The sequence below is a fragment of the Panthera leo genome, chromosome C1, assembly GCF_018350215.1.
Source record: "Panthera leo isolate Ple1 chromosome C1, P.leo_Ple1_pat1.1, whole genome shotgun sequence".
NCBI lineage: Eukaryota > Metazoa > Chordata > Mammalia > Carnivora > Felidae > Panthera > Panthera leo.
This window is the reverse complement of record NC_056686.1, coordinates 68,283,734-68,306,068: the sequence shown is the minus strand read 5'-3', so window position 1 is coordinate 68,306,068 and position 22,335 is coordinate 68,283,734. Positions and strand designations below refer to the sequence as shown.

The following is a 22,335-nucleotide window of genomic DNA, read 5'->3' as shown; positions in this document are numbered from 1 at the left end:
GGGTAATTTACATTACTCACAAGGAGTGAGTTCTCCTTGAGGAAAGGTATCGTATTTATCTAGCCCATCATTATAATGCCAAAACCTAACAGTCAATTTACAGTGCTCTCTTATAGAAGGCATGAAATAAAGATATCTTCAGTAAACGGGTATATGAATGAACTAATAAGCAAATGAACAATTATGAGCTCCTCTGTCAGAGGAGGAAACGTGCTTCTAAAGGTCTCTACTTAATATTCCTCCCCTACTCAACTTGGAGCTACTCCACAGAAAGAAGTGAAGCCTATTTACTTTTGTATCCTTGGTTTTTAGCACAGTGCATAACACACCACAGACATTCGACTTTTACTTGATTTTACTCTATGCTGGATTTTATGTTTTAATTCCTTTTACCAAAAAGATGTCAAATATACCCAGAAACTAAAACAAAGATGTTTTTATAAGATAAAAAAAAAACAAAAAACAAAAAACAAAAAAAAACAAAAAAAAACACACACACCACAATTAAATCTTTTTATATATGTTAAAATGTTTTAAAATTCAGATACCAGGGAATAAAAAATACAAATGTAACAAACACGGTATCTTCTCCAGATCAGTGGGCCTAAACTATGAAATGTACCCTTAAATGACAAAACATCTGCAGGAGTTCACAATCATCCAGGAATCCTGGTCATTGGTCATGTAAAAAGGATTACAAAACCAGAATAACAACTTTACCCCTCTCCTTTTTCTACCCCAGTAAATAGGAAACACTCTTTACATTGATTGTCTTTTATAACTAGTTGAAACCAATTTAACATTAAGAAGTTACTATCAGAGGGGCGCCTGGGTGGCTCAGTCAGTTAAAGCTTCTGACTTTGGCTCAGGTCATGATCTTGCCGCTTGTGGGTTCGGCCCAGCGCTGGGCTCTGTGCTGACAGCTCAGAGCCTGGAGCCTGCTTCGGATTCTGTGTCTCCCTCTCCCTCTCTCTCTCTCTCTGCCCTTCCCCCACTCACACTCTGTCTCTCTCTCTCAAAAATAATAAACATTAAAAAAAATTTTAATAAAGAAAAAAAGAAATTACTATCAGAAATGCAATTTCTCAAGTCATTCACACTGTATCATCAAATTAAAATTCTTAAGTAATTCTGTATAATTTATTCACTGACAACAAAAAAACAGAGATACAGTCACAGAATAAGTAACAGCACAACAATTTCATCATCTCCTCAGGCACAATAGTTTATTTCTACTTCCACATTGATTAATATAATTTTCTAACAATTTTATTTCTTTCACTACTCTTCTGTTATCATAAATTCCATTAGCAACCCCACCCTAACCTCAGAGTGTTTGTTCTTAAAAGCAGTTAAACAAGAAGCAGAAATGCAAAACTGAGATTCGTTCCTTCATCCAGTGACTTAGGTAAAAAGCCATACTACCTAAAAGATTCTATTCCTTTCTTGTCACTGTATTAATCTGACAAATAAAACTAGTTGGGGGCAGAGCCCTCATTTAAAGTACTCCACAGCTAGATCTCCAGATCAAAGAGTCAAAATTTGGATTCTAAGTCTTTTTGTTAATGTCTTATGTATTTAAGCATAAAACAACCAATATTTTTTTAAATACCAAAAAGACCCCAGGAGAAACTATCGGCCATAATTTCATTCTTGAGGAGGTACATTTAACTTGAATCAATGAGGGAAAACAATGTAAATGGATAGAAGATTTCCATGTCAATTACCTTTATTGGACAACAATAAAGTTGCGGAGAAGTTACTTGTGTAACAATTGGCTTCCTCATTAAAGGTATCTGTAAGGGGGGCCAAATTAATACTAATTCTAAAACTTATTTGAGTTAACTACATTGAAACTGCACTGAAACCACCCACTCATTTCTCTCAATCCCAAACAACCATCCAAAGGTGATCACATTTAACTGTTGACTAAAACAAGTGTCCTAGAAGAGAAAGGCATTGTATCTCCACACACATTCCTATGAAGTATTTATTTCTCACTTCAGTTAGGAAAGATTAACGCAGCCTGAAGCCAGTCTCAACTCTTATCTTGACTTTTTACAAACTGTCACCCACACTAACACTTCAATCATTTAAAAAGTGTCAGCTGTTTAACCTGTTTCCCACTGAAAAAAAGGGAGAAATTTCAGGTCTTTCCTCTACCTGCCGCAAAAGGCACTCTTCTTTTCCTAAAACCTGAAAGGACTTCTGAAAGTTAGAACTTCATTTATTTATTTATTTTTTTACCGAGCACAATACTATTGAAGATGACAGAAAGGCTTTTCGGTTAGGAGTGAGAAAGCATCTTCCAATAAAGTCCTGCAAGGGGGCTTGGGGGCTTCCACGGAATGCTTACTGCAGTAACTTCCCACCTCAAAAAAGCTATTTATGACACCAAAGTTGATTTTTAAAATTTCCTTTTTTCTCTTTAATGATGCTTAAAATCTGATTCTAAATTATGCCACAAACATGAATTTCATTAACCCAAACTGTGGACTATCACTACTAACCTGTAAGACTTTATAACTGAAGGTTATATGCATCTCATGAACAATTTGTAAAGATGCATTTCTAAAAGATATAAGGAGCTTATGAAAACAAGTAATCAAGTGGGTAAAATGATACATAAGAAATAAAATTACTACAGTAAACACTGTAGTATTATGCTATTACTTTTCTCAGTGAATGCTCCTGGACCAATTAAAAGGTGCAAAGTGACCAAATGAGTGAAACTAGGAGATCCTGGTGGTATAATGAGTGAAAATTACGCAGTAGTGAGCCCATTTTGTGAACTTCGCTTTGAAACACAAACACAGGGTGCCTGGGTGGCGGGCTCAGTCAGTTAAGTGTCTGACTTCAGCTCAGTTCATAATCTCATGGTTTGTGAGTTCGAGCCCCACATCGGGCTCTGTGCTGACAGCTCAGAGCCTGGAGCTTGATTTGGATTCTGTGTCTCCCTCTCTCTCTCTGCCCATCCCCCACTCGTGCTCTGTCTCTGTCTCTCTCTCAAGAATAAGCATTAAAAAAAACCTTTTTTTTAAACCCACAAACTCAAAATAATCAAACCACCACTAAATGGAAAACAGCATTTCTAACATTATCTCTTACTAACATCTCTGGCAGCCTCACCCAAATACATTTATTGTTCATTCATTCATCCATTATGTATTTGTGTTTCCGGCACATTCAAATTCCTCCATCAGACTATTTTGGAGTAAGTCAAAGAAACTAACAACCCCTCAGGTTGCAGGCAATCCCGCTACTTCTCCGAACTACAGAAGGCCCACACAGTGGTAAAAGTGCTCCTTGAAGTAAAGATGAGTAATGCAAGTCCTCACTCCTCTACTAACTGTGATGAGTTAAAACGGAAACCGCTTCCCCAAATGCTATGAAGGTTGTCAAATAATTCCTTAAATGACAGTATGGCTGAGGTCATGCTTGGTGTCAGTGCTGTTATTTTTGTTTTGGGCTGCTGAGGTCTGTTCAATTTTTAATGAAAGACGAGGTTTTAAAGAACACACAAAACTGCTGGCTAACTCAGTCATTAGAACATACGACTCTTAAAGAGCACACAAACTGTTCTCAAATATGGGTCACCAGAACACTCAGGGAGGGAGGCAAGGAGGCAGAGAGAGATAAGTTTAATCTTACATTGTAAAGTTATAAAATGTTGCCTTAAAAAAGAAACACTACTACTTTTCTGCAGAGGTAAAATTACATCTTTGCTCCTATTTAACTGCCAAACGAAACATCAAGGGAACTAAGGAACAGCATGGTAGCAGATCCACCAGCACAGGCCCTGCCCCTACATACACAGCCCATTGTTGTCTTTCATACTTGCTCCCTACGGGTACCGACAGTGCACAGACAACACAGCAGTTCCGACTTCTGGACTCAGACATTCTAACGAATTATAAGGAATTGTAGGAAAAAGGCTCTTAGGAACCCTGTTTGAACCAGTGTTGCTATGCCCTTGCGTACTACTCTACTGCCCCTTCCCTGGTACTTAAAATGTTTATTTCCCTTTACAACCTCAACTACTTCTAATTTCACCCTTATGAAGCTGAGTTTTTCCCAGATTAAAGAAAAAACTCCCTTACTATTCAAGGAAAAAAAAAAGAAAGAAAAAAGAAAAACAATGGAAGAGCTTGATAAGAATCTCAAAAACAAGCAGTGCTTCTTATCAGAAAATGAGAGTAACTTTAGGTGAATCTGATTTATAATGACAACAGGAATGTTTCAGAAAATTTATCTCCCAAGATAAACTGTCTAAGCAAATAATCAAAGGTTAAATACTTCATATAAATCATAAGCATTGACTTCAAAGCAGGTAAAGAAAAAGAAAGAAAAATGAAATAAATGTAAGTATCAAACATTTACAATGGTGAATTTAATTGGTAAAAGCAAATAGGCAAAAAATTAAAAATTTCTCCTATAAATTACCAGACTTGTTATAGTATTATAAAACAGACAGCCTAATATATTTCTGAGACTTTACAAACTGGTATAATCTTTCTAAAAAAGAGCCTCATAAAATTCCTTTTGTAAGAACATACTCTAAAAAGAACCCAAAAATTTGACAGAGATTTGTATATTCATAATAATGAAAAATTTGAGACAACCCGAAGGCTAAAATTAGGGAAATGATGTAAAAGTACACTGCTGAAACAGAATAGGATACAACCCTAAGCAACAATATTATAATATTATAAATATAATAAGTAACACTAAGTATTATAGATAATAAATAATAAACTTCAGGAATGCATTCCCAGAAAATTGTACAAAAGAATTATAAATCTACCTCAACATATAAAGAGAGATAAATGCACAGGGTAAAAAACAGTCCAGGAAATGGAAACCCTTTGTGGCATAGCAGAGACCATCACCATAACCAACTGGGAACTGAAGAAAACTGGCCACCAACCCTGAGATACCGAGAGGCAGAACTTGGGTTAAAGTGAACAGGTGAACAAAGAAACACTCAGCCTAAGAGGCTAACAGGAATCCTGTTCTCCTTTATGAGAATGGTCTGAAAATACACCATATCTCACCCTGACAATCAAAGTGCCTCCTTGACCTCCTTGGTTCTGAGTTACTGGACTGTGCACACCAGATGCCCATGTGAACGTGGAGCTCCTGGTGGTTTTTCCCAACACACTGCATATGTCCCTCCCTCCCTATATCACAATTCCCTCACTGCATCTGAGATACGTTTTTCTTGGGAAATCCATGCCAGAGCACATTTATACAGTAAGAAATATTTTGTTCATGCAGGGACCTGTCTCCTAAAGACTGCATGGATTTCTCCTACTCCCCACCTCTCCCAACTTATACTTTCTTCTGTTTTATAAAAATTATTTTTTTAACATTTATTTATTATTGAGAGACAGAGAGAGACAGAGCATGAGCATGGGAGGGGCAGGGAGAGGAGGAGACACAGAATCTGAAGGAGGCTCCAGGCTCTGAGCTGTCAGCACAGAGCCCGACGCGGGGCTCGAACTCACAAACCCAGCGAGATCATGATCTGAGCCGAAGTCAGACGCTCAACCGACTGAGCCACCCAGGAGCCTCTATACTTTCTTCTTGTTGTTTGTTCCAAATGTCCTGCAACTCAATCCAGACTTCCTCCAAGTACATCCCAGGGTGGCCAGTTCGCTGTTGTTTGTGTTAGTCTTTACATGCTGAAAGGTGGATGAATAATCTGTTTTTATGGAATAACTATTCATGTAAAAGAAAGAAGCAAATGGTACTGGTGACATCAAGGTGCCATGTAGAAAATTCTAATAATTTACATATTCCATATAATGTATTAAAATGTACAAAGTTAATCTGTTTACACTATGGAATTGAGTCTTAAATCTAGTATGTGCATTCCTGACTTTGTAACTTTTTTCATACAATTCACCCCACTTTAGAATTCCTTCCTATATGCTCAGGCCACCCCCTCTTTAGAGCTCAAGAGCTCCCTCCTCTTACAGTCTTTGCTAGCAGAAGATATGTTTTAAAGCCATCAGAACGTAAGAGAAGGCACACCTAATTGAGAGATGGGATGACAAGTTTTGCATTTACACAAATTATGTTCACAAGACTCCCAAAATCACACTAATAAAGGAACAAGATCATTAAAGGAGGGGTCACTGGGTATCATAGTGCCCCACAGGCACCACTCTCATACACTGAGTCTTACTGAACAGGCAAAGAGTAGAGCCAGCACATCCATATTCCTGAGGCTTCCCCAAGAATGCAGAGACAAAAAACCACTCCTGTCCTTTGGTAAGATGCTCTCTCCATCCCCCTGATGATGGGGACTTTGGACTTCAGTTTCTGCTCTGCAACAGTATTCTTCTGCAAGCCTGTCAACCATATTAACTTGTAAGAGAAGGATCCACTTGCATCCCACAGGCTGGCTAACTGCGCTTGCTCCGTGTGTGCTTTAAAATCTAGTTGTCGGCTGCACATTTGTCTTTAAAGTTTTAGTCTTCTGGAACAAGAAGACTTCTAGGAACTTATTAATCATATGCTATTTTTCAGATGTACTGTATAGTCCAGCACAGATTGTCTAGATTTGAACTTAGGCTCCTGTTTACTAGTTGAATGATGCTGTTCAGATAGAAAAGTCTGTACTTCAGTTTCCCTATCTGCAAAACTGAGATAATAATAGCTCTTCTGTCTCAGAGGGTTTGTGAGGGCTAAAGAAGTTACTACATGTATTCACAAACAGTGCCTGGCAACTCTAAGTGCTCAATTTTGCCAACACGCTTCTCTTAAAATGACACCTAGTCACAGGCTCTGGAGTGAACTAAGGAAATAGCGTAACTAGTAAATTATAAACTAGAGATAATTGAATAACTCATTAGATGTAGATAATTTACAGATTATGAAATCATAATTATAGGTAATTAGAAATAAGCTAGTCCATGTTGTTCCCATTTCTCTTCCCTATACTTTCTTTGAGGGCACAAAGTTCATTTGCCAGTTGTTGTGTGTGTGAAGGTGTGTGTGCGCACACACACACACACACACACACACACATATATGTGTGCGTGCATGCGCGCAAATGCATGTGCATGCAAAGTACACTGGTAGACCAGTCAGGAAAAAGGACCCTGACTTGTAAGAACTTACATACATATTCTAGACACAGTATACATTATCTCACTTAATTATCACAATGACCTTGCTGCATCCACAGAGTATACTGGCTGTATGGTGAATTTTCACTCTTCCCTTTTTAACATTAGAAACAGAAATACCTCCTCTGAGGAGTCTTCTCTGACCATATAACCATGCCATCCCACTTCACCTCCTAACCTGTGTCATAATCTGACAAGGCATCCGTGTACATTCTCTGCACTTATCACATGGCTTCAAACTCATCTGTTTATCTGTTTATCCTTTAAGACTACAAATTCCTTGAAGGCATGAACACTTACTCCTATTTGTGTCCCAAGCATCTAGCAGAGTGCCTGGTTATAGTAAACACTTAATATAGATGTGATGTTAATTTTACAGCTCAGAAAATGGAGGCTCTGGGATACAGATCCAAGGTTACATTACTGCAAAGGAAGTCTGATGACTGGCTTTAATCCTCCTCTCACTATGGTACCCTGTCAAGTCCTACTATCAGTAGTTATTTTTTGAAATTCCAAGCCACTTTACTTCAACACCCTTTAAGCCTATTTTACCATGGGAATCACTGCAATCCTAAGTCCCTGAAAACTTTTCCCAGACATTTAAATGAAATCCATCATTAAATGCACATTAAAGAGACACACTGATACTTTTTTTCAGATTTTCCATAGGTTATATTAAACTTGTTTTGTAAACTTTATGTTTGAATACATAACTCTCTCACCCAATAACACTTTTGCGTATTATACAAATAGAATACTTATTTGGAAATCTGATAGGCAAAATCTCAAAGTCATCCAAAAGTTAATAACAAACATTTTAATGATGAAAACTTCATTACACATAACATTATTACAATTTTTTTCTGAGCATTCAGATGTCAGCATTTCTTATTACCCAAACCAAATGATCAAAGACTATAAAACCTCTGCATGATTCAAAGGCAACAGACTAAAAGGTTCTATATATCTTGGTCTATTTCCTTGTTCACCTTTGCTTTCATAGTGTCTAGCACAAAGTCAGTAAATTAATCATCTCACTAAAATTTCATTTCATTATTTCTGAGGAAATATGCCTGCTTACACATTACTTTGCAGAAATTATACATTGATAGTCTACAGAGATACGCCCTCTGTGGATATGAAAAGGAAAGGAAGCCACAGTTTTCCTAAGCCACACAAGCTTTAACAGAAGCCCATTGGAGTGTGCTTTCTGGAGTTGGAAAATATGTGCTTGGATTTTTATGGAGGCATCGTCACCTTGCCTGAGCCCCTATATCTCAATCTCCCTTTTCACTAACAATTTTACCTGAACCAAAATAATCAGATGGCACCCACTATTTCTAAACAGTCTTACCATTCACTTTATCAGACTCAATATGTTAAATGTTATATGGTCTGCAACAACAGGAGATACTGTGCTGTCAAACGCCTGAGGTCAGTAACTTCTACAAAAAAAATTATGTAACTACCTTTAATAAGCAACTCCACTATTTTCTCAAGTATAATTAGGAATTTCTTTATGATATCTTCTCAGTGTCCATCATGCTATAATTTGCATTCAGATGCTTTCTGACTAAAGATGAAAAAGAAAGTCTGTGTGAGGGTATATACAGTTTCTGTTCTCTTCACAATTATAATCACAGCACCTACATGGGTACTTAATAAGTACATGTTAACATGCCAACAGTAACCATCCTATGTCCACATGTTTTTATATCAAATTTTAAATTTTAATTCCTTGAGATAACTCCATCTTTAATCTTTTAAATTTAATTTTCTGTTAATCATGTTATTGCCTATTTCAATTTTGTTAGCTCAGTTATTCATCACTGAAACATTTATTGAGTGGTCACCATAAGCTATGCAAGATACACTGCACTGAAATGAATTTTGCAATTTCCATTTTTAGGCAGCTCAGTCTTAAAAGTATGAAGCCAGAGCACATCACACAGTGAGAGAAAGGTGAATGACTTCATAAAAGATAGATAACTATCTTGACAGAAGAGATATCAAGGACGGTTCCTTAGAAAAGGCAATGTTTTAAAAACCCCAATATCAACAATATACAAACTCAAACAGGGAAGGATCTGACTAGAAATGAAATGAGAGAAAGACCACATGAAGATCATTTTTAACCTATTACTAATTTATATTTAAAACTAAATTTTTCTCGCTATTATTTTTCGTTTACTCAACAAAGGTAGCCTTGTTTGTCATTCAAGATTTCATATATTCCCCTAGGTATTTTGCAAAGGTTTAGAAGACTGCTCCAGTATTTCCAAAAATACTAAAATAAAACCCAACTGGCTGGGAAACTCAATAAAACTCAACTAGCATGTTGTAAAAAGATTTGTAAAATTAACTCATTTTACTCTTTATCAAAAAAGAAGCTCCTCATTGTCTACAGTGAGACATGTATTCATGAATTCATGAATACCCCTCCTGAAATTCTCCCATAACTCATCATCTCCATCTTTGAGTCTTTCTCTACTTCGGTTAAACAACCAAGCTGCTACCTTTTTCCTTCTAAAAGCAGATCTCATTCTAGCAGGTTTAATAGGCTTGGCAGCTCGCCTGGTCTCCATGATAGCCTTCACATGCCTAAGTGTGGCATGCGATACCTCTTGGCTTTCTAGCCACATCCAAAGTGTCCAGACTCATCTCTTTCAATTCTCTACCTAAAATGAATCTAATCATACTCATCTTTCAAGGATATATTCTAATGTCATGAGGTATTTTCTGAGCCTGACAATCAGAATTAATCACATGCTCACTATGCGCTCATAGCTTTTATACAGGGCCTGAATTATCACACTTAGTGATTAGGAATAATTACAATTTATATAGGCACTACTCTTTCAGAATATCAACACTTGTATGTTTCTTATTTATCCTTTTATTCCTAAAAGTATCTTCATATGATAAGTTACATTTTTTTTTTAAAATCAATCTCAGAAAAACTTATACAATTAAAATTTCATCTGGGAATGTTAGAACTGGGACAGAATCACGCAGCCCCGTATGTATGTATGTATGTATGTATGTATGTATGTATTTATAAACTATATCCCACAGGCATGATACTGTCTATCAAAACATAATATACTTATTATGTTCACATACAATTAACAGAAATTTCATGAAAGATATTCTTCATATATAACCTATTTAATTTGCTTTTCTCTTTCACTCAAGTGCTTATCATACCCACCAAATACTGCATTCACAAACTGCAACCTACAATCTAAAAGGCACTGATCTAGTCTAAATCCTTAAATGAGAAAGTGGAACTTGGCAATCGTTACGTGAATCCCCCAAGGTTCCTGAACCTAGTTAATATTAGGCAATATATTCTAAGGCACTGGGGCAACTGTTCTACACATTCTCAGTATGCATATTTGTACATTCTATCTATCAATTGGTTCAGTAAGAAATCTGAAGCTTCCAATGAATACTCAAAGCTCTATTCCGACAAAGTAATGATTCGCCTCAAATCATATTTAATACCAGTTATAAATTTACTTATAACAATCCCTAATAAATATACAATATACACTCAGAAGGTCTATCTTTGGCTAATTACACTAGGGGGCACTTTTCAAAATCTCTAGACTTTAGGACTAAGTGCATCTTTCTGAGAAAGTGTGTCACATTCCTGGAATTTCAGAGCTATGGTCTTTTAATCCATTACCAGTTTTCTATCAAGGGATTACGGTCTTGTTTTTCTTACATTAATTATATATAGAATCCTCAGGCAGAAATTCTGACAGAAAGAATGTAAACGAGCTAAGCAGATGCTATTTTAATTAAAAAGAGTACATGCAAATATTTCATTTTGCGTAGGAATTCAATAAAGATTTAGTTATTTTTATTTGGCAGGTTTTGTTGTTTAAATAAAAACCACATGTTAAAAAGGTTATCACATTTGATTATTAATAATGCAGAATAAGTATTCAACCAAGAGCTTCTTCTGCAAAGATAATAAGTATCTAAGGAATATTTGGGAGGGGAAAACACAGGAAATATAAAATTATCTATGGTTACCTTGTTCTAAGAAGCTGAACTTTTGCTTTCTGGCAAAAAATTATCTGATTACTACCAAATTTAAAAGACTATAATTTGGACAATATAAAATGTATATAATTATGACTATAACTGCAAAGAAGTTAACTTGTAGTTTACATCTAAAACAATACACTGAAATACAAATCATGTACAAACTATTTAAAACTACTTTCAAGGAAAAAAGATAAAATTTACATGCTGCAACCACGCTCCTCTGGGGAGGTCATTACTAAGTTATTAGTGAGTATTGACTAATATCACCTAATATAAGATCCATTTAATTTCAGTTAACTGTTATTTAAGTGACCTGCCTAGATTTTCACAAAGCTACAGGCTAAACCTAATTTGTCCCTGTTTTAGAGTAACATCAATTTGGAATTGTCTCAACGTACATTTCAACAATAGTAACAGGATATTCAAAGTTGGAAAAGACAGAATTTATGGAAATCCCAATGCTTAATTAAATCACAGAATGAGGTTTTGAAGTAGTAAATAATAAATCACAATGAATCCTCAATCTGGTTGTCAAGGAAACTACTTTGCCTCTGCCATAATTGCTGTGATCCCCATCTTGCCCTTTTTGACACCAAGCCTTATCATGCATTCTGGTCAGAGACTGAGAGTAGCTTTTCTATTCCTTTCAGGCAATCATGTAACATGCATTGAGCTTGACTGAACAGGGCCATGCGACCATACAAACACTGAATTCAAGGCCTTTTCCTTTTCTATCTAGAGACGGTAATTAACTGGTGAGCAGCAGTATATTCCTATCAAGCTTGGCATAAGAAATGGGACCAAGGCGCCTTGGCAGGTCTTAGCAGCTGTGTTTACAGGAAGTTTTCACTAATTTACTAATTTATTTTCAGAAGACCTATTTGTGAACTGGTAATCATTAATATCTTAAATATCATTTTTTGATTCCTCTTCAAATAAAGATCAGATAATAGGTTTGAAAGATTTATGTGTGTGTGTGTGTGTGTGTGTGTATATATATATATATATATATATATATATATATATATATAATAACCACAAATACACCAAAACATTACATTTAATATTGGTAAACTGATTATTTTAGGTGAAACAGTAAAAGCAGTGCCAAGTAGGTATTACTGGCTCAAAATGGTTTACTTTACTTTCCTTCTATTTTTTTATATTGGTCATTTTAAAAATAGTAACTATTTTAAAATAAAATCCTGAAATAAATTCGCAGTTTTATGTCCTTAATTCCATACATTGCTTCTACTGTTTTCAATATTTTTTCTTCCCTTAGCAGTGTTTGTTTTCTAATATAATCCTATTCACTTTCAAAAGTACTCCTTTAGTTCATTTTGCTATGTTGTTTGGAATACCATTTTTTACATCATTTGATTTTGAAGTTCTCTCTACTCACTTCAACCACTATATAGTATAAAAGCATTATTACCATTCTATCATTAAATTCTATCAGTCTACATTGAAAATCAAAATTATCTTCATCAGGAGGACAACTGCTATGATTCAATATCCTTATTCTTTTGTGTCTTATTAAACTCAATACGTTTCTCTAGAGCTGATCACTTATCTAGCAAGAAAGATAGTGACACTGACTATGTCATAAGAAGTGTTAACAGTTCCTGAGTATTGTATAAAAGAATGCATACAAGTGTTTAGTTCTGTTCAGTACATGTTTAGTCAGAAAGCATTCAGTAAATTTTAGCTTCCAACATCATTAGCAATTTTCCTATATTCAATTCAAAATGAAAATACCAGACAAGTAGGGGCACCTGGCTGGCTCGGTTGGTGGAGCATGTGACTCTTGATCTCAGGGTTGTAAGTTTGAGCCCCAAAGTGGGTGTAGAGATCACTTAAAAATAAAATCTTGAATTGCGAAATTCTACTCCTGAAACCAATACTACACTATATATTAACTAACTTGAACCTAAATAAAATAAAATAAAATAAAATCCTTAAAAAGCAAGAAAAAAAAATCTTGTCTTGCCTAAGTAGAGAAAGTAACTAGTTAAAACTAATTAAGAAAGTGTAATAATTATGGGAATTCAAGCAGAACTTTACAAATACAAAAATAATAAAGTTGAACTGGCTGATACTTGGAAGAAAAGGATCTAGAATCAAAGTTTGGTACAATGTCAGGAAAAACCCAGCCCGAGTAGCCAGGATATAACAAATCATACAGTATGAAATTTACTGCTTAAATATTTTCTCCCTGTTTTTATCTTAATTCAAATTAATGGATTTACTTATTTTCTTTTAGAATTAGTAACTACAAAGTGTCATAGAAAATAGGAGGACCAGGAAGGTATTTACATTTCTTCAAAAATCTGCATCAAAGCAATACAGTCAAAGCTTAATTAATCATGCAAGTAGACATGACAAGAACATGATCCCAAATATTCCTATTGGTTCCACTATGTTAACTCAACATCACAATGAATATTGGTATCTGATTTTCTCAGTGCGACCAATAAACTTAAAAAAAATTAAAGTACTTTTTATAGTACTTCAGTACACAGGTAGTGTTAGGGTATTACACGTGATTCTTACTCTCTGCCTAAGTTCTCTCATATAAAATACACCATCCTGAAAATAAACTGCGTAACTTCTCAAACTAAATAAAGCAACATAAGATCCTGTCCCACTGAAACACACCATACCTTAACTAGGTAAGTTAATTATGTGCTTTGGTTTCACAAACAAACTGCTGTTGCCAGCTGCATTCTAAATAAGAGTAAACAGAAACAGTTTGAGCTGTCAACAAAAGACATAATTAAATAGAAAAAATGCTGTCAAATAAAACATGGCTACAATATTTAAAACAAATAAGGCCAACCAGATTTGGAGTAGACTGTATATCAATGCACCTTAACCATCTTAACCACTAACCAGTTGGGTCAAATAAAAATAATCTAGAAGGAAAAAGCTCACAGAAACGTATTTGTGGGGAAATAAAGTTTTATGCAAATAAAGGTTAAAAGAAATTAAAAAAAATTTTTCAGCTCTTCTCAAGTAGAATTCCACAAGAGAATAAAGCCCTACATAAAATAATTGAAGGTCTATTTTCCCAATTCTGCTATTCTAGATGCACTGGTGAGTGCTAGATGTGTTAGGTCTTAATTACCTACCAGAAATAGCTGAAAGGGGCAAATAGAGCATCTTAAAAATTATGAGAACAGACTCCATACTCTTCAGTTTAAAAGATGCTACGGCTACAAAAGGCATTTAATCTCTCCTTCAGGAGTATCTTCTAACCATAAAGCTAGTTTATATGTTTACAATGTCCTAATTTTTCAAACTGCTTTCACATTTGCTCACTATGTCATTATCCATATAAACAACTCCAGTTATTTGAACATGCTTTGCAGGAAGCATGGTATTTTACTGTAAAAAAAAGTCTTTACTGTAATTTTTTTAGATAATTAACTTGAAATGTAATGAATACTGAAAGGGCCAAGAAAATATGTGGGACATTTTAATTACTGGTAGTATATTTGGTATAATAGAAATCCTTCAATAGGTTTGCTAAAATTCAGTCTCTTAAGCTATATAATAGTAGAAACCAGTGAGCTCTGCAAACCACAAGGATTATGGAGGAAAAAACCACCTCTACCTATTTAGCACCAACCTAATTTTTGGATGTTTGGCCACATTTCTCACTTCTAGTTAGGATCATTTTTCTATCTTCATTTCCTGATACCTAAAATCAGAAAACAAAATGCACACATTCCATATAACCTAAAGGCTTCTACAGTACCTCTCTCTGTGTTGACATACCAGAAAAGCAGGGAGGTTAATTGAAATGGCAGACTCAGGAAAAAAGGAGAAGATCACTAAACAATTTTCACCCTTGATGAAAGAAAATGTAAATCAATCCAGTATCCACTGACCACCACTTAGATGCTTTAGCACAGTCTGAAGCTGACTTAGGACAAGATTAAGATAAGACATTGTCTTCACCTTGGATAATTTTGGGGAGCAGGAAACAGATCTATACTAGGAATATATATATATATATATATATATATATATATATATATATATATGATTATAAAATTCTGATTATATAATGAATAAATATTATGTGTTGAATATGTAATGAACATATATTATATATATTCATTTACATGGCACAGACTGTGTGGTGGAAAAATTGAGAGTAAAGAAACATTAAAGATGGGGCGCCTGGGTGGCTCAGTCAGTTAAGCGTCCGACTTCGGCTCAGGTCATGATCTGATCTCACGGTTCATGGGTTTGAGCCCTGTGTCGGGCTCTGTGCTGACAGCTCAGAGCCTAAAGCCTGCTTTGGATTCCGTGTCTCCTCCTCTCTCTCTACCCTCCCCTGCTCGTGTTCGTTCTCTCTCTCTCTCTCTCTCTCAAAACTAAATAAACATTGAAAAAAAAAAGAAACACTAATGATAACTAGAATAGTGAAGTAAGATGTTATGAAGGAGGGGAAATCTCACTTTAACCTTGAGAGATGAGCAGAGACAATACAGAGATGATGATGACCAGGATTAAGAACAATCTTAAAGGCAGCTTTCTTGGTTTGTTTGTTCGTTTGTTCCTTCCTCCCTTCCTCTCTCTCTCTCTCTCTCTTTCTCTCTTTTTTTCTCTGTCTGTCTTTCTTATGTGCTGTTTGTAACAACATGAAAATGACAAAAGTGATTTGATAGGAAAAATGTAAACATTAGCATGAGGCTAATATTTAAAATACAGAGGAATTAATATCTTACCCAAAAGAAGTTGTTACTCATTATTTTGAGCACCAGATCCATTACTCCTCATACTGTTTCATAACAATATATAGCTTCATATTTAGCATATAAACCGATTTATCCCATAATACACAATTTGAGTACACTAGTATTTCAAAGAAATTTATGAAGAAATTAAGTTGGAGGCCTAGGGGAGTAATACCACCACAATTTTAAAGACTGAAAGATGCTGTTGTACTGGTTAATTCAGGATTTGAAGGGATAAGACTAAGAGATCTTAAAATTGCTTTCTACAAAAAACCCGCAGTTACAAAAGAACTTAAGGTTGACTTAATCTTCCATCTGTAGAAATCAGAGAAGGTTGTTTCATGTGTTTTAACTCAGAGAAACAGGGAATGTCCGAGTACTTGACAAATAACTCCCCTGACAGTATCTGAGGCTTAAATAATGGGACAGAAAGCATTCTAACAAGGGCACCCACAATATGTTCAAAGGACCACTCTTTGAAAAGGAAAAAAACCCAAAAAACAGGGAATTTCCTTAGACATAGTGCAACTTGAAGTATTATTATCTTCAGTGTTCAGATAAAGAGCCAAATCTCAGCATATTTATAGGGCTGTTTTTGCTCACAGTAATAGTAATTAGAATTGGAAATAAAATTCAGTTTGTTTTATATTTTAGCTTCCATAACACTGGAACCTTTTAATCACAGGTATGAAGAAGAGTCACTAAAAGAACTCCCTTGTATTTCAGTACAGATATATCTGTCTCACTTGGGCAAATTCATTTTAAAGATTTTATTCTGGTTGGGTAAATAATCACCAATCAAATAGTTATAAAGCTTTAAATAATGCCTTAAGAGTTGTCTAATCCAATTGGATAATGTTCTAGATAAGGAAATGATGTCCCAGAAAAAGTAAGTGTCTGCCCAAGGCTATGTTCAGTGGCAAATCAGTGGCAGGGAAAGGTCAAAACAAATGATTTACTTTCAACTGTGACAATTCTAGTTTCTCAAACTATGACTTCAGTCATAAGTATTTTGAGATTTTTCCCAAGTATGTTCAATAATTACTCTGTTATTTTAAAAATAGTTCCATTCTTCCAGATATGTCCTGATCAAACTGACTCTGAGTCTACATATCTATATGTTGCACTTCTAATCCTGCAAAGCTACAGATTCTCACAGTCTGGTCCTAGATTTGTAAATAATTCAATAGTCTCAAAACCAATCAGAGATACAGATCATTCCCTGAAGGGGTCCAGGTATGAGTAAAAGGAAGAAACAGAAAAATTATTTTCATATTTAATTTCATTGTTAGGCTAATAAATTTAATTAAATGGTTTTAGGGGAAGTATCTTCTTTCAGAATGTGTATTTACATTTTAAAACTGCTAACTTTTTATATGAATCAATTATAGCATAGAACATGTTACCTTTTTAAGAAAATACTTCCCAGTATCTTTAAGAATCTATAAACTATAAACTATAAACCTCCTAGGCTTATATTTATTTCAAGTTTCCCATAAGGCCATTTACTCTTAATTTTTAGCCTTTTACGTGATATTGAGCTATTTCATAATTATAGTTGGAAAGAATAACCTATTAATTTAAAAGGGACACATTACAACATTTCTCTCTGGTATTACAATATTTTAATTTCTTTTTTGGAGACAAACTCATTGGGAAGTGACCATCTGCTAGGGTGTTAGTATTATTCAGGCAAAGCAATGAATAAATATGCTATGCTGTGAGAAGGAGACCATTAAATGAAAGAAATACAGAAAAAGCAGTGTGAAACCAACAGATTGATTCAATGCCATGGAAAAAGCATTTTTCGTTAATTAATTTCCAAACACAATAATTTTTAAATGCATGCTTTAATTAAAAATATAAAAAAATCTTTTAAAATCTATTTTTTATTCTAAGTCAAGAATATATTTACAAAACAAACAACTAAAAATCAAACTTCCTATCATTTCTTCTCATGTGATTTCTTCACCATCTATTCATACATAGTTAGGTTATGTCCCCAACATAAATATCGTCCAAATACAATTTTAAAAATATACACACAGTAACTTAAATTTCATACACTGCTATATTTTCATGTATTTTGAAACATTTTCCAAAAATTTATGTCATCAGTATTCAATGAGTGAGATAAAGTTTAATACTTTTTTTTAATGCTTATTTACTTCTGAGAGAAAGAGACAGAGGTGTGAGCGGAGGAGGGGCAGAGAGAGGAAGACACAGAATCCAAAGCAGGCTCTAGGCTGTCAGCACAGAGCCCAATGTGGGGCTTGAACTCACAGACCGTGAGATCATGACCTGAGCTGAAGTCGGATGCTTAACCTGCTGAGCCACCCAGGCACCCCGAGTTCAATACTTGTTTATTTAGGGGCACCTGGATGGTTCAGTTGGTTAAGTGACCAGCTGTGCCTCAGGTCCCGATCTCACAGTTCGGGAGTTCAAGCCCTGCATGGGGTTTCTCTGCTGTCAGCGCAGAGCCTGCTTCGGATTCTCTGTCCCCCTCTCTCTCTGCCCCACCCCTGCTCATGCTCTCTCTCTCTCTCTCAAAAGTAAACATTAAGAAATTTTTAAAAATACTTTATTTATAAATGTAAGAATGTCAAATCAACTAATATCTAGATTTTTGATTTCTATTATAGTAATTTCTATGTATGTATAATGTGGGGCCTGTACAAGTATGTAAGATATATACTTAATGAGAAACTGAATCATACTAGGTTATGTTAGGGAAGAGCAGCAAAGTAAGTGGGCCACCATATATAGATAGGGCTTCCTGTGCCTAAGGGGTGAGCTTTAAACAAGAGATTTGCTCACTTGGCCAACTATGGATTCCCTGAATCTCTAGGGAAGCCTATCAGAGGAGAACAAACCACCCTCTATATTGTAGTACAAGTTTAGGACCAGGAACTGTAAATGCTTATTCAAACTACATAATATTCTAATATAGTAAAACAAATGGAAAAGTATAGATTTTTATAACTACTCCCTCATAGTCTGTTTTTTACATCTGTAAACATGATTTACAGAGATTTTTCTTTCTTCCACACACAATTTAATTGCCTTGTCAAGCCCGACTCACGATTAACACCTGGTAAACATTTCAAATGATTTTGATTGCTATTAAGCAGCTAAGCCACTCTCAATAACTTCTAAGGGCAAGGTATCCCTAGTTAATCTATTTACGCAAATAGCTATCTATTTGAGCCAGCAAAATTTCTTTTAAGATCTATCTCTAACTTCTTTCCCCAAAATACCAAGTTTTTTTTTAAATAAAATGTCTTAGTGCTTTACAAATATGAATTTCTTTAATCCTCCTAACAGTATGGTAATAATCCTCATTTAAAGATAAGCAAAACCAGACAGAAAGAGGTTAAGTAGGCAGCCCAAGGTCATGAACAGGAGAGCACTCCTGTTTAAAACTGAAAGGCTGAGATTCACACTCAACCATGCTATGCTCTTCAGCACTGTGTCATGTCACCTTAGTCATGTCAATTACAGCTATAAATTTTGATGCGCAGAGATAAAGGCAAACACTTTTTAGTTTGAAAGTCAATCCTGAGAATCCACTTTATGTCATCTTAGAATGAGAATATCTATTACAACAAAATGTTGCTACTTCACTGGCACTCAAAACCAAACCAAACTAAACAAACAAACAAAAAAAAGTGATTAGGGAGACAGGAATAGGAATTAAGTCTCAATATTCTCAAATGAGGGGTTGAGCAGGAGTCGTTAAGATGAATCAGGGAACCTTGTTGCAGAAAAGGAATTAATTCTACTTTCAATTCGACTACCTAAGAGACTGACTTGCTGATACATAACCCATACCAGTCCACAGCTTAGAAACGATGCTGAATTTTTGAAGCTGAGCTTCCATCAGTAGATGGAATGTGGGAAGTTTTTAGCAGTGTAAAAACCAAAGGCAGGGAGGGAATAACAATGAAAGTCACGAACTTTTCTCTCAATTTGAGACTGCTACCTTGAGTCTACCACTAACTTACTATGTTATCCTGAATGAACATCGTCATAAAATATTCCTCTAAAAAACGAAGGGGTTGAATTAAATTTTCTCCAAAGTCCTTTTTAAATTCTACAGTCTTTAACTGAAGTTATTCAAGTTAAATAAGCATTTATTGCTAGTCAGGGAACTCTACTTGTTATTAAATGAAAAGCTCTGTTAAATGTAAATCAAGGATTTCTCTCGAGGTCCAAAATAGTGTAATAGAATCAATGGAAAAAAGTAATTTTTATAGCACATCTGAGTAAGTGCAAAAGGTCACATGTCCACTTCAGTATCATTAAGAGCTTTACAGGAAATAATGGAACACAGTGTAACAAAGGTACAGCATTAACAAATGTTGGGATTCTTAAATATGATTTCATGGTAGAATGCATACAAAGTTTTGACAGGAGTAAAATGAAAAAAAAAAAAAAAAAAAAGACCTGTATCTGCTTTAAAAAATATCTGAAGATCATATTCAAAGCATATGGTAAAACAAACGTGAATTCCTCTTTTGGCCAGACATTAAAAACTTTTTATATTTTTGAATGACTTTATATCACATAAAGTCATATGTGAAAAGCATTTTGATAGTTTAGCTTCACATATTTAAAAAAAATAGCTCAAACATGCTAACTTTTCGAAAATGTCAACTTTTTAAACTACCTACACCGTTCAGTGAAAGACACAAAAATGTGAAGATTTTCAAGGTCTAGATTCTTATTCAAATGAATACTTATTTCATAAGCACTTGATATACAGTATTCTCCTTTATGCACTTTAAGAAGCTGAACTACTATTGCAAATGCATAATTGATTTATGGGGGAAAGGTTCAAGTGAAGGACATATTACCAACTGTGCATTAAAGAGGCAGGGTAGAAGAAAATGTACAGCTCTAGAACATTTTAAAAGCAATATTTAAAAAATGCAAATGCCAGATACAGGCAATGGTCTCCATTTCACATCAGCACATACGTCACAATAAACCTAAAGTCCCTCTCCAAAAACAATCACCAAAAGGGAGAGTTTGTATCAGAATGCAAATAAAAGGCAAATCTTTTTCCATGTGCACATAGTAAGAAGGGTACTGTGCTCAATTACTCTTTTAAAGAATAAGATTTAACTGTTGTTAAATTTATAAAAGTGCATCAAGAATTTAATCACAACATGGTACAATATTAATAGATACAAATACATCATAGTTCAAATCCTATGTAACAAGGAACGGTGCAATTAAAAGTCTATGGAATGTATATTCGTAATGTTTCTGTCATTCAAAAGCGTTATACAGGTGCTTTAATAAATCTAATTCCATAATTCTTTATTTTTTGAAATTATAGAAATGGATCTTTATTTTCTTACCCATTTTCACTCCCTTCCCTTAGGAATAACTACTCGAGCCAGTCAGTTTTTCAACCAAGAAGTAAAAGGTAAGTATTATTAGGGAAGTGGGCTGGCAGGTGGACAGTTGTTCACTCTGCCTGTCATATCCCTTTAATGCAACTCTGATTTGCCTTTGTTCTGACAGTAGCAAACAGCTGCTTGTAAATGAGCCACTGTCCCTGGGCTGCCTCCCATTATTCCCCACTTTTGTTTGACAAGGTCACTTACTACAGGGATTTTGTGAAGAAAGGATGAGCAACCTATAGAATTAAGAGTTTAGAACATAAGCAAGCTAGGTATTTTTCTTTTGGTAGCATGAGCAAATCAAGACTTGTACAAAAAAAGTTTTTTGCTCATTGAGCAAATCAAACATTTTTCCTAATTTCAAAAACCAAAAAGCTCTATCACAAAAGCAAATGACTTTGCCATAAATCCTCCTTCCTTAGAGTTTACATGACAGTGGTATAAAAGGCAGACTTAATTACAAAATAATATTTACAAGCACATATGAATAAATACTAAGATGTTGCTCGTCTGCTGTTTTACAATGAGTTCAAGATCTGGAAAGCAGCAACTGCAGGAACACTTTTGGAAAACTTGATGCTATAATCGTACAGTTCTTTTATTTTAAATTTCAGTAAAAATTTCATTTATGACTAATTCCATTAAGGGTAGTAAATAAGGCAGGGACCTTCAAGATCAAAAGTTTCACAATTTCATTCCATATTGATTGTTACTTTTAATGAACTTTACACAATATATAAATTAATCTAGACTGAAACTTATTACTAAAATGTTTGATCAATATTCCACCAGTGATCCAAAAGGTATAATTGACACTATAAAGCAAGGCTCACCTTTAATTTGCAGCTTGACCTATGATCTTCAGAAGGGCTTAAAGCTACATTATGACAATCTTATGCAATTAAGTTGTTTCTAAAGAGAGGCAGGCAGAAAAAGTGGGATGGCAAGTTTTCCAAGCCATGGATGAACATAAAGAGGGCA

At 34.9% G+C, this 22,335-nt stretch overlaps 1 protein-coding gene and 1 long non-coding RNA gene across 14 annotated transcripts in view; one reads left to right on the top strand and one right to left on the bottom strand.

Moving 5' to 3' along the window:
- ADGRL2 (adhesion G protein-coupled receptor L2) overlaps positions 1–22,335 on the bottom strand; it is a 188,612-nt gene that overhangs the window by 93,930 nt on the left and 72,347 nt on the right. The window lies entirely within an intron of this gene.
- LOC122227694 overlaps positions 1–22,335 on the top strand; it is a 72,146-nt gene that overhangs the window by 42,614 nt on the left and 7,197 nt on the right. For all 5 annotated transcript variants that reach the window (XR_006206198.1, XR_006206200.1, XR_006206199.1 and 2 more), the window contains one exon: positions 21,333–21,377. This is a non-coding gene — a long non-coding RNA (uncharacterized LOC122227694). The remainder of the gene's footprint in view (positions 1–21,332; positions 21,378–22,335) is intronic.